At 45.5% G+C, this 4,966-nt stretch overlaps 1 pseudogene; it reads left to right on the top strand.

Moving 5' to 3' along the window:
- Positions 1-1,804: 1,804 nt before the first annotated feature.
- LOC100761394 lies at positions 1,805-4,658 on the top strand (annotated as a pseudogene).
- The last annotated feature ends 308 nt before the right edge of the window (positions 4,659-4,966 follow it).

Below are 4,966 nucleotides of genomic sequence, written 5' to 3'. Positions count from 1 at the left end.
TAGCCAATTGGGGACGGCATCCCGCACCTACGGCAGCCAATCAAAGAGGTTGACAGAAGATGCCCTTTGACGCAGCCAATCCCAGAGGGCCTGGAGCCCGCTTGTTATCGGAGGGGGTGGAAAAGGCATGGAGGCGCGCGACCAACCGCCGCCGCCGGGGGGAGGGGAGAGGAGGGCTGGCGGCGAGGGAGCGCGCCCGGGCTGAGTCGGCAGAGGCCTAGTCGGCGGAGCGTCCTCTGGCCGGGGTGTGGCGAGCCCGCAGGGCCCCAAGGAAAACTTTGTTCTCTCAGGGAAGGCAGACCTCCTACATTCCAGCTGCTCCGACCAAACCACGAGTGTTGTGGCAGCGTGAGTGTCTGCCGAAGGCCAGGCCTGGCGGGAAAAAACAGGACAAACGCCTTTAGTCTGGGATCGGTTCCCGATGCTGTACTCAGCGGTCGGAGGGGACCGGAGAAGCAGGCGCCTCTCCCGAGTAGTTCCGTTATTTGCAAGCACATTCCTTGGGGTTGCTAAGGCTCAGAACGTTTTTGCAGGCAGTGAAAACTGAGCGTCTGCCCAAACCTGATGGACTTTGCAATCGAGAAATACAGAGGTGACTATTTATTGTATGCATGAAGTTTTTCACAGTTGTGTTTTATAAAGTAGAAGAGCAGTCATCCTAAGGAAGCCAAAAGTTGAAGCTTTAAAAAAAAAGAAAAAATACGAAGAGGGGGGAGCCATGCGTGGTGGCGTACTCCCTTTAATTCCAGCACTCTGAAGGCAGAGATGGATGGACTGTTCGAGGCCAGCCTGGTCTACTAGTGAGTTCCAAGACAGCCAGAGCTATGCAGAAACCCTATCTCAAAAAACAACAAAACCTTAGAAGGGTTGCTTAATGGTTACTAGCACTTGCCGCTTTTCCAAAGCAGCAGTTCCCAGCACTCAAAGGGTGGCTCACAACCAGCTAACTGCAGTTTCAAGAGATCCACGCCCTCTTCTGCCCACTGCTTGTATGTGGCGCACAGATAAAACATGCAGGCAAAACACACACATAAACTGGTAACATTTTTAAAATTAAAACCAATTTTAACCGGGCGGTGGTGGTGCACACCTTTAATCCCAGCACTCAGGAGGCAGAAGCAGGTGGATCTCTGTGAGTTCGAGAACAGCCTGGTCTACAATAGCTAGTTCCAGGTCAGCCTCCAAAGCCATAGAGAAACCCTGTCTCGAAAAACCAAAAAAATAAAACCAATTTTAAAAAATAAGAAGACTGAGCAGAAAGAGAACAAGGAGAGGAGGACGTTGAAGGCCAGCCACCAAGCAATCCACAGATTAAGAGTAAAATTTACAGAAGTGAAGAGAACAGGAAAAGCCCAGAGGAGGGTGCCAGAACAGATGATTGTGAGCTGCCATTTGGGTGCTGGGAATCAAATCAATGTCCTCTGGAAAAGCAACCAGTACCCTTAACCACTGAGCCAACTGCTGCCAAGCCTAAGAACCTATATTCAATCCCTGGGATTCACAAGGTAGAAGGAGAGAACCTACTCCCGAAAGTTGTCAAACGGTGGTGGCGCACCCCTTTAATCACAGCACTCAGGAGGCAGAGGTAGGCGGATCTCTGAGTTAGAAGCCAGCCTGGACTACAGAGCGAGTTCCAGGACAGGCTCCAAAGCCACAGAGAAACCCTGTCTCGAAAAACAAAAAAAAGAAAAAAAAAAAAAAAAAAAAAAAAAAAAAAAAAAAAACAAGCCGGGCATTGATGGTGCACACCTTTAATCCCAGCTCTCGGGAAGCAGAGGCAGGTGGATCTCTGTGAGTTCGAGGCCATCCTGGTCTCCAGAGCGAGTATCAGGATAGGCTCCAAAGCCTATCCTGTGTACAGAGAAACCCTGTCTCGAAAAACAACAAAAAAGACCTAGATGAAGTGGCTCACTGAGAAAGGAAGATCAGTGCGAATTTCAGGCCATGATGGGCCAGGTCACAGTGAGATTTTAAGAATTTAAACAAGCCATGCAGGCAGATATCTGAGTTAGAGGCCAGCCTGGTCTACAGAGTGAGTTCCAGAACAAGCTCCAAAGCTACACAGAGAAACCCAGTCTCAAAAAAAAAAAAAAAAAATTTAACAAAAGTTGTCAAAAGTGTAAACTCATTAACTACTTGCCTACATTTTCACTCACTGTATTACTGCACATTTTCCATATGGAGACTGCCAACAAGAAGGCACTGAGCAAAATAACCTCAACTCTCTTGGAGTTTATATACTATGGTGAGGGAAAGACGAGCAATAAGTGAAATAGTGCCAATGGTGGTAGCTCATCCTTGTAATCCCAGCACTTCGGAGTCTGAGGCAAGAAGACCATCACAAGTTTGAGGTCAGCCTGAAATACCGAGGAAGATCCTGTCTCAATAATTCAATAATAAACAAATGCATCGTGGTAGATAGTGATAAAGACTTGAAGTAGCCAAGAAATAATGCCAGCCAGAAAGCACAAGTCTCAAAGACCTGGGAACAGGAGCAGATCTGGCTGGTTCAAGGAAGAGCCAAAAGCCAATGTGCCTGGAGTCAGGCACAGTGACTAATGGAGCAGAAAGGAGGACTGTGTGGTACTCGGTGGGTCACTGGGATAATTCCCTTATACTCTGCAACTGGACCTTTATGAAGAACATCAGGTAGAAGTGATGAGATGGCACAGGTTTCATGATTGTGTTATGGCTGCTCTTGAGATGGGCAAAAACAGAACAGTTGTTTGCACAGAATAATAATCCCTACTGCCAAAATCCAGGAGATGGTTATGTGATGAGTGTTGCCATGGTAGAATAAAACTCGGTCAGAAGCCAGACCATGGTAGCTCATGACTTTAATCCCAGCACTGGGAGGCAGAAGCAGGAAGATCTCTTGAGTCAAGGTCATCCTGGTCCACAGAGTTCCAAGGTAGCCAGGGCTACACAGAGAAACCCTGTCTCAACAAACAGAAACAAGCAAACAAAAAAAAAAGTGACTATATTTGGGGTTATTTAAAGTCCTTGCCATACATGATTAGATGTACATTGTGGAGTCAAAGGTGACATGGAGCAAATGGAAGCATGGAATTAGCATTTACTGAGATACAGAATATTGTGAGAGAAACAGTAAATTTTCATTTAGTATGGTCTGAATATTTGAATTTCCCTCAAGTTAGTATGTTGAAACTTTTTCATTGTTTTGTTTGTTTTTGAGAAAACAAGGTTTCACTATGTGCAACTCAGGCTAGCCTGGAACTCACAATGTTGGTCAGGCTGGCCTTGAACTCAGAAATTAACCTGTCTCTGTTTTCTGAGTGCTGGGATTAAAGGCTTGCTCTAGCTTTCCAATCGGCCATCTGTGATGGAACCGCCGCCAAGATGCAGATTTTCAAGAAGACCCTTTCAGGGAAAGCCATCACACTCGAGGTTGAACCCTCGGACACTATAGAAAATCTAAAGGCCAAGATCCAGCATATGGAAGGAATTCCTCCTGACCAGCAGAGGCTAATCTTCGCTGGTAAGCAACTGGAAGGTGGCCATACTTTGTCGACTACAACATCCAAAAGGAGTCCAGCCTTCATATTGTGTTGAGACTTCATGGTGGTGCTAAGAAGAGGAAAAAGTCTTACACCACTTCCAAGAAGAATAAGCATAAGAGAAAGAAGGTTATGTTGGCTGTGCTGTAGTACTATAAGGTGGATGAAAATGGCAAAATTAGTCGCCTTCAAGTGTGTCTAATGAATGCGGTACTAGCCATTTTGACAGACATTACTGTGGCAAGTATTGTCTGACTTACTGCTTCAACAAACCAGAAGACAGGTCATTGTGTATGGATAAATAAAAAGACAGGAACTGAAAAGAATAAAAAATAAAGGCTTGCTCTATCACACTCAGCCTAAATTGAAACCTAATCACCAGTGTGATGTTGCTTAGCACATTCCTTTATTAGTTAATAAAGGAAAAGAGATCATCATAGCCAGGGTATATATTTAGAGTTATTCTATCTGTTGCTGAAAAGGAGGAAAGTACACACACTCTGTTGGTAATGTGGATTTTACCTCCTCCTAGAGAAATATCACTCCCATCTGGAAAGACTACTATTGACCCCAGACAGAGCAAAAAAACAATCCCATCCATGTTCAGCTTTGGGGTGACATTTTGTTTATGATCTAACAAAGCTTGCCTGAAAATCAGAGTGCACAGCTGGCACAGTAGTTATCCATAGAGGCCAGGCAGGGTGGCTACACAGATTGCTAAGCCCATAGGTTTATTTGTTACAGGAACAGAGGTGACTCTTGGGAGGGGGGGTGCACTACTGAAAAGCCCTCCCTCAAATGAGTAATGATTCATAAAATTGGCATCAAGATGGTCCCTTGCCCAACTTGCAAACAGCTACATCACTAAAGGGTTTCCCTCCCCAGCAGTGGTTTACCACTTACATTACCTTGGGTGGGGAGGTGCTAGGGATGTAGCTCAGTTGGTAGAGTGCTTGCCTAACATGCATAAGGCCCTATGTTTCATCCCCAGCACTACATAAATTGGGCATAGTGGTAATGCCAGCACTCAGAAGAGGCAGGAGGATCACAAGTTGAAGACCATCCCAAGTTGTAGGATAACCTGGGATACGTAAGACACTATGTCAAATAGGTAAATAACCTTGGAGAGGAGTCTCTTGAGTCTTGTGGATTTCTTTTAATAAATGTATGAATGTTTGCCTGAGTATGTCTGTGTACCACGTGCATGTAGTGCTGGTGGAAGCCAAAAGAGGACAGATGTCATGTCCCCTGAAACTGGAATTTACAGGTGCTTGTGAGCTACCATGTGGATGCTGGAAATGAAACTCCTGTCCTCTGGAAGTTCTTCCAGTACTCTTAATTGCTAAGCCATCTCTCCAGTCCCTTGTGGGTTTCTTATTGTGGGCTCCTCTTTCCTTCCAGGAAATCATGTTTCGTTTTAGAGGAAACAGCTCTACAACAAAGTATAA

The sequence above is a fragment of the Cricetulus griseus genome, chromosome 3 (assembly GCF_003668045.3).
Source record: "Cricetulus griseus strain 17A/GY chromosome 3, alternate assembly CriGri-PICRH-1.0, whole genome shotgun sequence".
Classification (NCBI taxonomy): Eukaryota; Metazoa; Chordata; class Mammalia; order Rodentia; family Cricetidae; genus Cricetulus; species Cricetulus griseus.
The sequence above is the reverse complement of the archived record's forward strand: the minus strand, read 5'-3'. Positions and strand labels throughout refer to the sequence as shown.